Below are 15,572 nucleotides of genomic sequence, written 5' to 3'. Positions count from 1 at the left end.
ATGTGCTCAAAAACTTAGCAGAAGCCAGTTTATCTATGAGCTCATCTGCCCTTGGAATAGGATGTGCATCTGTCCTAGTGACAGCATTGAGTCCTCTGTAATCCACACAGAACCTCATCTCTCTCTTGCCATCTTTGGTGTGAGGTTTGGGGACCAGAACCACTGGGCTAGCCCAGGGGCTCTCTGAGGGTTCAATGACACCCAATTCCAGCATTTTGTGTACCTCAGCCTTTATACAGTCCCTGACGTGGTCAGGTTGTCTGTAAAGCTTGTTCTTTACAGGCAGACTGTCACCAGTGTCCACCACATGGGTACACCAGTCAGTTTGGCTAGGTATTAGGGAAAACAGATGTTGAAATGATTGTAGAACTTGTCTACATTCAGTCTGCTGATGGGCAGTGAGGTTGCCTCCAAGGGTCACTCCTTCAACTGAGCCATCTTCAGGGTTCTGAGACAACAGGTCTGGGAGAGGGTCACTCTCTTCCTCCTGTCCCTCATCTGTAGCCATGAGCAAGCCCATGTCTGCCCTGTCAACATATGCTTTTAACCTGTTAACATGGAGTACCCTATGGGGACTCCTGGGAGTTCCTAGGTCCACCAAGTAGGTGACCTCTCCCTTCTTTTCCAGGATTGTATGGGGTCCAGACCATTTGTCTTGGAGTGCTGCTGGGGCCACTGGCTCCAACACCCATACCTTCTGTCCTGGCTGAAACTCAACCAAGACAGCCTTTTGGTCATGCCAAGCTTTCTGTAAGGCCTGGCTTGCCTCAAGGTTTTTGGATGCCTTCTCCATATACTCAGCCATCCTGGAGCGGAGACCAAGTACATAGTCCACTATGTCTTGTTTAGGTTTTTTGAGAGGTAACTCCCATCCTTCCTTCACTAAACACAGTGGGCCTCTCACAGGGTGCCCAAACAACAATTCAAAGGGGCTGTAGCCAACCCCTTTTTGTGGGACCTCTCTGTAAGCAAACAGAAGGCAGGGTAGAAGGATGTCCCATCTTCGCCTGAGCTTTTCAGGTAATCCGTTGATCATACCCTTTAGGGTCTTGTTGAATCTCTCAACAAGCCCATTGCATTGTGGGTGATAAGGGGTGGTGAACTTGTAGTTGACACCACACTCCTTCCACATAGCTGTCAAGTATCCTGACATGAAGTTGGTACCTCTGCCAGAAACTACCTCCTTAGGAAACCCCACTCTGGAGAATACTCCTAGCAGGGCCCTGGCCACAACAGGAGCTGTAGTGGTCCTAAGGGGAATTGCCTCTGGATACCTGGTGGCATGATCCACTACCACCAGTATAAATCTGTGCCCAGATGCAGTGGGAGGATCCATGGGACCCACTATATCTATTCCCACTCTTTCAAAGGGGACCCCCACCACAGGTAGTGGTATTAGGGGGGCCTTTGTTGTGCCACCTGATTTGCCACTGGCTTGGCAGGTCACAGGAGCGACAAAACTCCTTTGTATCTTCATTCATATGAGGCCAGTGAAAGTTAGAGACAAGTCTGTCCCAAGTCTTGTTCTGGCCTAAGTGTCCTGCTAAAGGAATATCATGGGCCAAGGTAAGAAGGAAGCCCCTAAATTGCAGAGGTATAACCAACCTCCTGGTTGCACCAGGCTTGGGGTCTCTAGCCTCTGAATAAAGGAGCCCCTCATCCCAATACACTTTATGGGTACCTTGAGCATTCCCAGCAGCCTCAGCAGCAGCCAGCTGTCTGAGGGGTTCAAGAGAGGGACAGGATAACTGAGCCTGCCTCAAGTCAGCCCTTGAAGGTCCCCCTGTCCCCAGAAACTCAACCTGATCAGGTTCAAGCTCTTCAGGGACAGTTCCTTCAGGGTTCTCTAGATCAGCTTCCTGGGAAGGTTGATCATCACTCTGAGGCAGGGGGGAAGGCACAGCCTTGACCCTCCTGTTCTTCTTCTTGGTAGGTGCTTGGTCCATTGTTCCAGGATCCAAGACCTGAGGTTCAGTAAGGCACTTTTTGGCCTGTGACCTGGTCACAGCAAGGACATGTGGTGATATACCTAACATCTCTGCATGTGTCCTGTACTCCACTTCAGACCATAGAGAACTCTCTAGGTCATTGCCCAACAAACATTCTACTGGGAGGTCTGCACTAACCACAACCCTTTTGAGGCCAGTTACCCCTCCCCATGAGAAGTTAACAACTGCCACACTATGTGAAGTAGTGGCATTGCTGGCATTGGTCACCAGGTAATTCTCACCTGGTATGTACTGTCCAGGATCCACAAAGCCTGGTGTCACCATAGTGACACTGGCACATGTGTCCCTGTAGGCTTGAGCCACTTTTTCATTAATTAAAGGAGTCTGTCTGTACTTGCCCAGGTTACTGGGGCTCACAGTCAGGGACAAATCGATGTCCCCATCACAGATCAGGACTGCCTGTGTCAGGGTTCTGTCTAAGTCAGAATCTCCTTCAGTTCCCATAGTGATTCCCACTACACCCTTTATCTGGGGACCAACACTGCTAACAGTAGTACTGGGAGCAGGTGCCTTAGGGGCAACAGTGTTGGGGGCTCCACCCTTTTTACAATCACTAGTCCAGTGAGTTGTATTCTTGCAATGATTGCACCAGGGTTTCTTTTGACCTTCTTTCTTCTTCCCCTTAGGCTGGGACCCACCCTCTTTAGTACTAGTTTGGGGCCCTGTTGAAGACTTCTGGTCTTTAGATTTCTGATCTCCACCCTTTTGGTCTGTTTTCTTCTGATCACCCCCTTGGCCCTGGTTCTGGTTCTTTTGCTTAACTCTGACCCATTTGTCTGCCTTCTTTCCCAATTCTTGGGGAGAGGTCAGATCAGAGTCAACCAAGTCTTGATGCAGTTGCTGGTTTTGACAGTTATTTAAAATCTGTTCTCTCATCATCAAATTGTACAATCCTGTATAATCAGATACCTTACTTCCCAGCAACCAACCCTCCAAAGCCTTAGTGGCACATTCAATGTATTCAGACCAGTCCTGAGTCTGTGTCTTCTGGGTGTCTCTGAACATGAACCTGTACTGGTCAGTGGTTAAGCCTAACCCATCAACTAGGACACTCTTCAGGGCTCTGTAATTTCTGACATCCTCTTCTCTAACAGTGAGGAGTCTATCTCTGCCTCTTCCTTCAAAAGAGAGCCAGAGGATTGCTGCCCACTGGTCTTCAGGAACCTGCTGTACTTTGCAGGCTCTCTCAAGAGCAGTCATCCATTTGTGGATGTCATCCCCACTTTTGTAGGGGGGCACAACCTTAGACAGGTTCCTATTATCAAAGACCCTATCTTTGTCCTTAGGGACAATGCTGCCACCAGTGGGTATAGACCCACTCTCTTTATGCTGCCTAGCCTTGCTCAGTTTCTCTTCCATCAGAGCTACTTCTAGCTCCTGCTTCCTGATCCTCAGCTGGGCTTCTTGCATTCTGGCCTCATGCTCCCTCCTCTGAGGGGTGGTCATCCTTCTCCTGGAGTGACCTTGAGAGCCTCTAGAGGCATGAGAAGCATTAGATTCACCTGAGTGATTCCTTTCCTCCCAAGTGCCTGGTTAAGTCCACTAGGGAGATCCAATGGGGTGATCCCATTGTCAGTCCCCATTAGCCTTAAGTTAGCTGGGCCACGTATAACACTTGGCACTGGGCTAGTTCTCCCTTCATCCTCACTACCTCCTGTATCCCCATCACTTTCCTCCTCTGTAGTATGATTCTCATCTAAGGGATGACTATTGGAAAGGGGTACTTCAGTAGCATCTTCAGAAGGGGGGCCTCCTGTTCCTGTCCCTAAGGGGCCTAATTGGGAGGCTTTCCTGAGAGCTTTCTGATCTTCATCAGCCTGTAAAAGCTCTCTGAGTTCAGCAGAAGTAGGATTCTTGGGCTGTTTAAGGCCCCTGATATTTGCCAACTGCCTGAGCTCATTTTGATTTAGGGTAGCAAAGATGGATGGTGCCCTCTGGGGGTCACTCTCAACAGAGATGGGTACATTGGACCCCTCTGCCCCAGCCATTGCTCTTAAGTGTGGGTGGATGTGTTGCAATCTACCTACACTTGGGTTTACCTACTAAACCTATCTAGTAGTTGTAGTCAGGGTGTGCTACTCCCTTTGCTCTACAACAACTAAGTTCAGTAGAACTTAAGTATATCTAATCTTGTTTTATATGTACCTACAGGTACCTATGTGATCTTTCAATTGGTAACCAAGAGATTACAATGGTAAAACACAGCAAGCTCAAATCCAACCGCTGCTCACCAATGTGAGAAGTTGGCCTGGTATATGATGTTCACTAGTTAAAGTGACCACCTTGTACCATGCCAAGCAACCCTTATGGTGTGGTTGTAAGTCAACCTTTTCGGACTAGTGGTAGCGTAGACTAAGCAGTCTTTGAGGCTAAACTCGTGAAGCGTGTTAAGCCAGCTGTTTTACCAAATGTAACCCCCTTTTATACCAATGAAAGGACACCACACAGATATATATTCAAAATATATATGTATTTATTTCTCAAAGTAACCCCTAGACTCTTTATGAGCACAGGAGCACAAATCGTTAAACAAGAATACGTTAGAATACACAGAAGTTGCACTTTATATGGATAGGCCCTGGTGGCCGCTCAAACCATATACTAAAATAGTGGTATAAGTACCACAAACAGAAAAGGGAAAAGGCCTAGGGCCTCTAGAATCGCTGGGCCTACAAGGAGCTAACTTCAGTTAGTGACCAGGAGGTCCACGGGTTGCGTGTGCAGAGCAAATAGTCACACGCGAGCTCCCATAGGTTTTCAATGGGTGCATAAAAGTTACAAAGTTACTGCAAAGAGGACCTTCCGGATGGACTATGAACTTAAGATTCGAAACACAGACACTAGAGATGATACTCTACACTTGGGCACCGGAGTGCCAGCTTTACCTCACCCAAAGGAAGCGGGTGCATAGGTCTCGAAGTGCGTCGGGTTTCTTCTATCTGTTCAATGGAGCCTGTGGACAAAGATGCTGCAGGCGATCGGTCCGGAAGAGATGCGGTGGATCCAAGGGTGGATCGGAGTTGTAGAAGACCTGTAATCAGAGGGGACAGTGTTCACAGTCACAAGCCAGTGACCAGCGTGGCACCAGGTGGATACCAGGCGATGGTCGGGTGCAAACAGGAAGGAAGGTGTAGCTTGTCTCTGCAGCCACGTGGTCCCTGAAGGTCGACGACGTCCAGGAGTCGGTTCACGAGCTGTCCCACGCAGGCTCTCGCTGTCGGCGGTGTCGGCGACTTGATCGAAGCAAACAAGCCTTGGCAAAAGCAATTGTTGTGGGAAACGAAATAAGCTGATGGTTCTGACCAGCAAGGTCAGAGGGACTGCTCCTTTGGAGGGGAGCAAGGGCCAGTCTGGAGCAACCAGACCAGCAGTGTAGTTCTTGAAGTTCGTCGCCAAGATGGCCACTAGCCAGCGGGCCAGCAACCGGTTAGGCGCGTCGAGTGGCAAAATGCAGAAGGGCCCCACACAGATCGTGGAGATGCTGGAGGGCTCACCTTTGGTGCAGATGCTGCTCGGGGGTTGGGCTTCTCAGATCCCAAAGCACAACTTGGAGGGAGCCTCGGTTGTTGCGCTTGCAGCTTGTCGTGGTCTTTTCAAGATGGCTGGCTCCACGTGTCTCGGTGCCTCCACGGGTCTCCTCTTTTCAGGGACTGTGGATCGGGCGGTGAGAGGTCTGGAGGTCCAGGTCTTGTCAGTCTCTGGGCTCGGGCTCCGGCGGGAGGCGGCGGCAAAGCAGACGTTGATTCGCTGGATGGTGCTTGCGTTAGCAAGGTGGTCACTCCCTGACCACAGGGGAGATTGGCTTCAGTCCTCTGTGCGGCAGAGCGTCGAAGTTCCCGTCTTCTTCTTGTAGTTAAGTTGATTCCAGGATGTCTGAAGTCTTAGGACACAGCTCCTACCTTTAAGCGGATTCTAGGGGCCGGACTACCTGCTAGGTCCCTCCCTAAGGGTGGGACCAGGAAGGGGGGTGGTTACACCCCCAATCCTTTGTCCAGCTCGCCCCAGGCCCGGGACTGGTGTGCCCCAGGACCGGATTGAACTGGCATATGCACCGAGGCTCCTTGTGAGCCTCAGGCATGTCGGGTTTCTATCAAGCCCTACCTGACCAATACACAAAATCCTGTCTGGGGTGGTGCACGCACCTCCCCTGGCAGGAAACCCTTTGTCCACACCTCCCAAGCTGGAAGGACTCCCAGCAGCAGGAGGGCAGACTGTGTCTGTGGTGGCAGCATCCATTTTGTGGAGCTGAGGCTATGTCTGATTTTACCCGGGTTTCAGGTACTGTACATGTCGTGTCCCTCTAGAAGGGTGGAATGCTAACCCCGTTGCCAGAATTGGCGAGGGGTTAGTATTCCAATTCGTATGACACCTTACTCGACATGTTTTGATAAAGCCAAACCAAAGTTAGCATTTAACCGCGAGGTTCATAATGCACTTAAGAGTATATGGTATGACGATATCTGGAAACAGTAGAAGGAAGTTGTTCCGACCACTGCAGACAGGCTCAGCTCATGCCAGAGCACCATCTCACATGGAACCAAGCACTCTGCCTTCAGGATTGTTAAGGCCTGCCATAGGAGTGACTTATAGGTTAACATGTGTCCCATTTAAGGTTAGGTATAGGTATACTACACCTAAGTAAGAGGTGGTTACACCAACTTACCCCAGCTGAGTGATCAGCCAGTTGTGTCAAATTTGTTAGGCCAAGCCTGGGGTGGCATAATACATGCTTCAGCCCCTGGCAGGCCTTAGATACACCAATGCCCTGGGTACCTAGTGTACACTGGTACAGGGGCTCACAGGGTGATCCACTTCCAATTGGTTATGCACCTAGGGTGCATAGTGTAAATTTAGTAGAGAGAACAGTAGGCTGGGGGTCTGATTGGCAGGCCCACAGCCTCAATATGTCAAAAACCAGTGAAGCAAAAAGCAAAAATTTGGGGTGACCATAGGATAGCAGACCCTACTCTCCTACAGTATCTATGAAAGATATCAATACTGGAGAACCACAGTGTACAGGTAATTAACTTGTTTTTTCTCCAGTATTATATCTTTCATAGATTTACATGCTTAAATCAGAGTAGCGAGCAGTATCAAACGTATTTAGGAGGTGGGTTAGGCAAACCTTACCACCAAGAGACTCATAAAACATTAAATATGATATACTGACGAAATAATGTTTTTCCTAAGTACCAATATGTATCATAAACACATAAAGGAGACTCTTAAAATATAACATTTGAACATCTGCGGAACTTCTAATCATATATGATGACCTAGACATTTCAATAAAAGAGACAGAGAGAGGGAAAATAAATATGAAAAATTTAGCTTGATATAAAAGACTTAGACTTGCATACCTTATGAAAACAGGCGACGTAACATGGCTTGTCCAACTGCCACATCAGCTTTGTGCCACAAATCGAGGTAGTAGTGATTCGTAAAAGTATGGGCATTAACTCATGTGGCTGCCCTGCAGATGTGAGAGAGTGAAACCCCCGCAAACAGGGCCGAAGAAGCTGGCACTTTTTGTGTGGAAGCGCCTTCACTTTAGTTTGTAGCGCAAACAGTGTCTTAACAGGTAACGTTTAGGAGGCACATTTAAGCTGCAAAAAGGAAGAAGAAGGAGACTCACGAGATTATGGAGGAATGCAAAGAGCAATCTGTATTTAGAACAGGTATAAGTAAGAAAACAGTATCAACAATGTTTACAACAAATGTGGGTGTAACCAGAAAAACGTATGCACGTAAGTGCTAGTGGAACATAGGTGAACGGCGCAAGTGACAAATGACAAAGCGAGGAACAACTTTCTCAACATAGATTTGCACCAAAAAATGTGCTGACCTTCCAGTGCAATTCTTGGAGAAAATCTATGGTTCACAAAGTTGTTAATCCTTTGTAAATTCAGCTCGGTTAAAAAAAACACTTGTAAACCTGAAAGTACCTTGTAAATACTGCCATTATTGTTTATCCTGCGCCGTCCACTTGTCACTTGCGCCGTTCACCGTATGTTCTATGAGCACTTACGTGCCAATCAATCAATAGGGCACCTGGTGGAGAAGTGGATGGGCCATTCACCTTATCTTTGTGCCTTTTGGGGGTCCATATTGTCCTTCCCCTGTTTTCTATATAGGCGTGTCATGTATAATTGCTAGCGTTCATTTCACTTATTGGTTTTAAGTTTGTGTTTATCCACCTCCAGAATTTCCTCTGGTCTGATTATCGTGAAGGTTTCTGCCCATAATCTAGCTTCTTCTTCCTTTCTTTGGGTGAATAGTGCCTTTCTATAATTTTTCCTTGGTGTGGTGATCTGTTGTTTTAGACGGTTCTCATGCTTGCTGGTTCTGGAGGTTTTAAGGATTTAATTTAGCTGTTTTAAAGCGTTGTTTTTGCTGCTTGGTACTAGCTTGATCTCACTTGCCGGGTTGTTGTTAGACTTAATTTTGATGATATTATCTGGCTCTTTGAGAAATGTGGTCAGTAATTCCCACAGATTTAATTTAGTGGCCTCTTTGGCTGCCGTCTTGATTGGCGCCAAGAGTGTCCAAGCGTTCTCTGTAAAATTCTTGGATCTCCATATCCTACTTTATCCTATTGGTTGGTTCTAGCTCGCCTTGCTTTCTGGTCAGAGTGGCTTTTGGGTGGGAAGGGCGGCCTATTTGCGCCTTACAGCGGAGGATCGTGTGGTCACTGGCTAAGCTTGTGGCGACTTCAAACTTGCACATACTTCGGAAATGAGCCAGGGACACCCATATCTATAGTCTAGGGTGGCCATCCTGAATGGCCAGAAGTGTGTGTAGGCTGCTGGGATGTCCGGTGGAACCCTAATATTTAAGAAGCAAAAGCCCAGTAGACTGAGTTGTGCTGCGAGTTCTTTGCCCTGCTTTTGTAATTCTTTGATTTTGAGCCATAATTGGTTGGATGTCCCATATCTCATCTTGTGAGCCTATAGGCTATTATTTTCGTCCTCTTGCATTAATTTGGAATTAATGTCACCCATAATTACCCATATCTCATTCTGGTTCTCCGTACTAAGGTCTCGTAGGGTTGGAAGAAGAAGCGTCAGGGTTGCTTCCCTTCTAGACATGGTTGGATGTAGGTATATGCGGTCTACAATTAGGTATGGGGTGGGCCTACTTCTACCTCCTGCTTGCAGACTTACTTTTACTATATTATTGTCCTGTTTTCCACTTTTTAATATTTTTGTCGAGGCCATTAAGTCGTTTCTGATATATATTGCTACTCCGCCTGAAGCATGGCCACCTTCCTTTAATCAATCAGGGATTGTGAGGCGCACTACTCACTCGTGAGGGTCTCAAGGCGCTGGAGGGGGGGATTCGAGCAGGTTTGTCTCATTCAAAGACACAGGTCTTGAGGCTCTTCCTGAATGCATGCAGTGTGGGGATTTGTCTGATGCTGAGGGGGAGTTCGTTCCAGGTCTTGGTCGCTATGTAGGAGAAGGCTCTTCCTCCCGTTCTGGCTCTGTGGATGCGTGGGATTTCAACCAGGGCAAGGTCGGCGGAGCGGAGGTTTCTCTTAAGTGCGTGGAAGGAGATTCTTTCGTTGAGGTATTGGGGTCCGGTGTTGTGGAGGGATTTGTAGGCGCGAGTGAGCAGCTTGAAGGTCACTCTCTTTTTGAAAGGGGAGCCAGTCGTGGTCTCGTAGGTGCTGGGAGATGTGGTCTTGTCGTGGGATGCCGAGGACGAGTCTGGCTGCGGCGTTCTGGATGGTCTGGAATTTGAGGAGTAGAGATCTGTTAATTTTGGCGTAGAGGGCATTCCCGTAGTTCAGTCTGCTGGTTATGAGTGCATGGGTGACGGTCTTTCTGGATTTCGGGGGGGGGGGGGGATCCACTTGAAGGTCCTGAGGAGGATGCACAGGGTGTTGAAGCACGTGGAAGATACAGCGTTGACCTGACAGTTCATGGTGAGGGAGGAGTCGAGTATGATGCCAAGGTTGCAGGCGTGGTCCGTGGGTCTGGGAGGGTTGCCGAGGGCAGTGGACCACCAGGTGTTGTCCCAAGCAGAGGGGATGGATCCAAGGACGAGGACGTTTTCTCCAAGTTGAGCTTCAGGCAGATACTGTTCATCCAGGATGTGCTGTCTTTCATGCCTTCCTGGAAGCTGTGTCTGGTGATGGAGAGGATGAGCTGGGTGTCGTCGACGTAGGATACTATGCTGAGTCCGTGCTTTCTGAACATGGTAGCGAGGGGGGCCATGTAGATGTTGAAGAGCGTTGGGCTGAGTGAGGATCCTTGGGCTACTCTGCAGCTGATCTCTGTGGGTTCGGAGAGGAAGGGGGGAGTCTTTGAGTTTGGCGGGTGAGGAAGGAGCATATCCAGTCTAGGGAAGTACCCTGTATGCCGGCGTCATGGAGTCTGGTGGTTAATGTGTGGTGTTGAAGGCTGATGAGAGGTCTAGTAAGATGAGGGCAGCCATGTGGCCTTGGTCGAGGAGGGTGCAGATGTCATCCGTGGCAGCTAAGAAGGCGGTCTCGGTGCTGTGGTTGCTGTGGAATCCGGATTAGGAGGTGTCGAGGATCGAGTTGGATTCAATGAATTTCGTGAGCTGGTTGTTGACGATCTTCTCGGTGACTTTGGCTGCGAAGAGGAGGAGAGAGATGGGTCTGTAGTTTTTGAGGTCCGTTGGGTCTGCGGAGGGCTTCTTGAGGCATGACTTCTGCGCATTTCCAGTCGTCGGGTAACGTGCCCGTTTCGAGGGTGCAGTTGATGGGGCGTCGTAGTTCGGGTGCTATAGCGGAGGCGGCTCTGTGGAAGATATGCGCCAGGTATGGGTCAGTGGGGGCTGCTGAGTATATGCTCCTCATGGCATTAGCGGTGTCTTCTGTGGTGACAGGGGTCCAGGCAGCGATGGTAGGCTGGGAAGCATTGCTGGTGGTTGGTGTAGTGTCGGTGCCTTGGTTCCGTTCGAAGTTATCGTAGAGAGTCCTGATCTTGTGATGGAAGTAGGAGCCGAGTTTGCTGCAGAGGTCCTGGGAGGGAAGGACGTCAGAGGATTCACTCAGGGGTTTGGAGAATTCTTGTGTGATGCTGAAGAGTTCCTTAGAGTTGTGGGAGTTGGAGAGGAATCTGTCCTGGATGAAGTTCTTCTTTGTGGTTCTGATGAGTTGGTGGTGTTCTGTCATGGCGGTCTTGTAGACGGTGTGTGCTTCCGAGGTTTTGCTGTTCCTCCAGGCTTTCTCGAATCGTCGGCACATGCGCTTGGATTCTCGGAGGTCGGTGGTGAACCAGGTGGCTTTCGTGGTGCGTTGTCTGTCAGAGTTCTGGAGTTGGCAAGTGTGTTTGTGCAATGGGCGATCCATCTGTGGAGTTTGTTGGCTTCAGAGTTGGCGTCGGTCGTGGTGGGTGGAGGAGCGTGGTTGATGGCGGAGGTCAGGTGCTCTTCGGTGATCTTACTCCAGTTCCTGCGCAGGGCGTGGTGTATGCTTGTGTGCTGGTGGTTTCGAGAAAGAGAAATGGACGCAGTGGTGGTCTGTCCAGAGGGGTTGCGTGGTGTGGCTGAAGTGGATGTTTCCTCCTGCGAAGATGGGGTCGAGGGTGTGTCCTGCCTTGTGGGTGGGGGGTGGTGACGAGCTGTCTCAGTCCGATGTTGGCAAGGTTGTCCAGGAGGATGGTGGAATTAGGGTCGCTGATGTTGTCGAGGTGGAAATTCAGGTCTCAGAGAAGTACGTAGTCCATGGATGCGAAGGAGTAGGGCGCGATGAGGTCTGCGATGGTAGTTATGAACGCGCCGCGCGGTCCTAGAGGTCTGTAGGCGAGGATGCCGCGTAGTGTCGTTCTGGGGTTGATCTGGATCTGAAACTGGAGGTGTTCCATGGGGGACGAGGAACCGTTCGTGCTGGCTGTTGAGTCGGATGGAGTTTTTGTGTACGATGGCCAGTCCAACTCCTCTGGATCTTGCACCCGTGGGAATGGCGGTTGCGATGTCTGGTGCAGAGCTGGTGTTGGTCCAGGTCTCTGTGAGTAAGGCGACGTCGGGCGAGAGGGTGTTGAGGAGATTTCTACAGCGTGTCTGTGTAGGGAGCTTACGTTGAGGAGGATGCAGCTCAGGGTTTGGGCTCGCTGGCGTCCGGTGGGTTGGAGTTAGCAGTGCCCCTGAAGTTCCGTCCCTAATCCAGAAGTGTAACTTCGCTGCCCCTTATGCTCGTTGCCATGTTCCTTCCTGTTCCTGACAAAGTGCCTAAGACATCACAAGGAGGATGGGTGGAGGATGGAGGGTTCGAAAGAGGAACAATGTACCATTCCTGAAAACATTTGCTAACTATTTTGTTACTGTTATTGTTAATTATTGTGTTCAAAAAGGGAAGGATGTACACTTTTTAAAAAAATACTCTCTAAAAGAACCATAACTTCACATTCAGCCGCAACAGCAAGGACATTTATGGAACCAAGCCGAAGATAATCTGACCAAAGCAAATCAGATATACTTTATGTTTTTAAAATCTTTCACAATCTTTTGAGCTGGAGAGACAGAGTGCTACACCTGCAAGCATAATGCCTACTAAGGTGCTTACTTCTACACTGCCAAAACGTCAATGCATGTATCCCGTTGACTCAATTGGAGAGGGTGAGTAGCAGGGAGATGTGATAAGTGACTAGTTTAAGTCTTCAGTAACATGGGATTTGTATCTGAACTCCAGCTTACCCACTTGACTAACTTGGGCAAATCGCTTTGTCTCTCTTGCTGAATGTGCATGCATGCAATTCATTTTCCACTTTGTTATAAGGAAATTCATTAAGAAGCAATAGTTTGCCAGTGGAGCAGCAGGTACAAAGAATACACAACAGCATGTACTGGTAGGAAGCTAGTAAGACAGTGACTGCTCTGCTACATGAATTGGCTTGCTTGCAGAGAGAGGTGTGGTGTGTATGACTGAATACATTGTCTTCATTTTACATGAGGGTTAGCAGAATACAACTATGTTTATTTTTGTCTTTTCACCATAAACAAAATAAAACTGAAGGAATCGTTTTAACATAGGTATGGAGGAGCCATTGCAGCTTTTATTTTCCATGATCAACAGTTGCCAGGAAGCATTTCTTGTGAATGACTGTGACAGGGTACTGATGCCCTAGTATCTATTGCCAAAAGAAGAAAGTGGAGTTCCAAGACTTAACAGCTTCTCAGGCTGACTTTGTTTTAATATAATAATCAGAATTTTCAGTTTATGAGACATCCTCGACATTGTGCTGACAGGTCTACGACAGGTCTACACACTCCTGTGACCTTAGCCACTCTGCTACTCATTTCAGCCAACACACTACTGGGATAGGTCTGCAAAGTTGATAGATAGTTCCAAAGCCTGACACGAATACAGGATATTGGACACGTCACTGACTTTTAGCAATATCCTAAACTTACAGGTGATGCGATGGCAAGCCTACTTTCTGCCCTCCATGATGGTGATTCCACCCTTCCAGCTTGGTGATGATACCTCCTTAGAATGTTCCGGGTGGAACCTCTGGCTACAGCATCTTAATAAATACCCTGCAGACATAAGGAAACAATACATCACAATGAGAAGATCAGTGTTGTACTAGAAGAGTAAGGTATAATAGGTTTTTAAATCCCTACCCAACATAGGAGATAAAGCTGACTGCAAAGCTGGCAAAAAAGGCTTTGATTGTGTACTTCAGCACCCAGGCAAAATGTGGATGTTTCAATCTACACTGAATTCCAGCATCCCTAGTTGAATAGGGGGTCAGCAATTTGTACACATTGTGTTTTTCAATCTGTGTCTCGGTGGGACCAGAGTCAAATTTGAAGTGTGCTTGAAGCATCAAATCTGCCAGGCATTAGTGTATTTCGGCAGATACATTTTCCTTAGCTACCCTTTCTGACACTGTGTCATTTCTTGTCACGTTTATTCAAAGCGTCAGTGTTTCCTTTCCACTTAGTACTGCAATGTATTACTCTTAAAACATTTAAAGACTTTGGCCCTGATTTATAGTTTGGCAGGTGGACCGTTGTCGGTCACATTGGCAGGGGACATAAATTCTGCTATACTGACTTTCTGCCATCTGCAATATTTAGAGATCACTGTTACCCCAATGGTAATCTCTGTACATTCAGAGGAACTGTTGTCATGGTGGTCCCTCTGAAGGTACAGCAGATTTGGTACACACCCACTGTCTTTCAGCTAGCCAGACAACAAGTTCTTTGTTTTTCAAAAGCAAACTTCCAAAGTCGAAGGTTGTTTTGGAAAAACAAAAACCTCCACACAAGTTTTTTTTCTGACAGTGGAGCCAGCGGGAGTACCGCCATCTGAAAGATTATGGTCTGTCTGACTCTAAATGGAGCAGATGAGCCAAGGATTTGGCAAACAGGGTACTCTGTCCAGTGCTTAATTTGTGAAAGAATATGTCCAGGGACCCAGGGTCTTGCCACAAAAGCTTGCGGACAATGCTACTGAACGTCGGGAAGCCAAATACTAAGATTGGGTAGTCTTAATTCCACATCATACCTCTTTAATCAACCACCATAACCTTCTTGGCTCTTTATCACGCTCTTGCAGGTTCCTTGTCATCCCGGTCTTACTCTTCTCCCTTTTTTCTCCCTTTTGTGTTTTCCTCCCTCTTGCTCTGCATCAAAGTCTGCTGAGAAAAAATGCTGGTTCCTAAAAATGAGTGCTGTAACTACTTTCTCAAATTAAGCACTACATCCTCCATGCTCTTAAAATGTATGAAAAGGACCAATCTAATAGCTAAAATGCTATTAGAGCACTAAAGAATAATGTGTTTAAATAGACATTCAACGTGTAAGTAATGTAAAATACGAGAAAGTGGCAACTATGGTTTTCACTGGGTTCCTAGAAATACAAAGTATGCACACACATATGAAGAAACCAGCCTCTATCTAAAGAAAGAACTCAAACATGTTTCTTACAATACTTCTAGTACTTGTAGTTAGATTTCTAATCTGAAAAGCAAGACAAACATCAGAATATATGACAAAATGGGACAGGATGAGCTTCTCACTCTGATTTGGAACCAGCTGAGATCTTTTTTTATTACATATGGTGAAAAAAACATTAGAATTTGCTCTAGATCAAAGTACACATTTTGTCAGTATTCCAAACAAAAATGTGTCTGAGCCACATAGAGCAAAGTACCCTGTGGCCTGACATGGGACAAATTCAGACAACACATCGTGAACTCAGCAGTCTCAAATCACATCTGAGCAGTTGAATTCCACCACTTTTTTATTGCTGTTATCATTATAAACACAAATGAACATGTTCCAAATTTCTTTATTTCATTTTGACTTTTCAATTTATTTGGGACAGAGATTTAACACATTTTAGCCTTTAAACTTGACCTACATAAGAGCGTCCCCATTCAAAGGGAACTAAGGCACAATTAAGAGGACTGCCTTACTATGGCATCTCTGGACCATCTATACTCCCAAGGATTCTGCTATCATGATAAACCTGTATTCAGACAGGATGCTCCTATTCAGGCAGGCTGCTCCTGCCTACGTGTTCTCTGGCTTCATCTCTCTTCATTCAAAGCAGAACTGTGACAATGTGAAGAGTCTATATCA

At 47.5% G+C, this 15,572-nt stretch overlaps 2 protein-coding genes across 3 annotated transcripts in view; one reads left to right on the top strand and one right to left on the bottom strand.

Moving 5' to 3' along the window:
* LOC146870885 (syncytin-1-like) overlaps window positions 1–15,572 on the bottom strand; it is a 401,244-nt gene that overhangs the window by 267,035 nt on the left and 118,637 nt on the right. Inside the window, exons 2-4 of one of the 2 annotated variants that reach the window (XM_085647113.1) lie at window positions 14,494–14,626; window positions 13,392–13,517; window positions 7,370–7,615 (exon numbers count right to left, since the gene is read on the bottom strand). The gene's annotated coding sequence lies outside the window, so the exon portion shown is untranslated. The remainder of the gene's footprint in view (window positions 1–7,369; window positions 7,616–13,391; window positions 13,518–14,493; window positions 14,627–15,572) is intronic. The other variant, XM_085647114.1, reaches the window with a different exon arrangement.
* LOC146870886 (matrix metalloproteinase-14-like) overlaps window positions 1–15,572 on the top strand; it is a 350,496-nt gene that overhangs the window by 312,927 nt on the left and 21,997 nt on the right. The window lies entirely within an intron of this gene.

Source organism: Triturus cristatus, chromosome 1_1 (assembly GCF_964204655.1).
Source record: "Triturus cristatus chromosome 1_1, aTriCri1.1, whole genome shotgun sequence".
NCBI classification, from domain to species: Eukaryota; Metazoa; Chordata; class Amphibia; order Caudata; family Salamandridae; genus Triturus; species Triturus cristatus.
The sequence above is the reverse complement of the archived record's forward strand: the minus strand, read 5'-3'. Positions and strand labels throughout refer to the sequence as shown.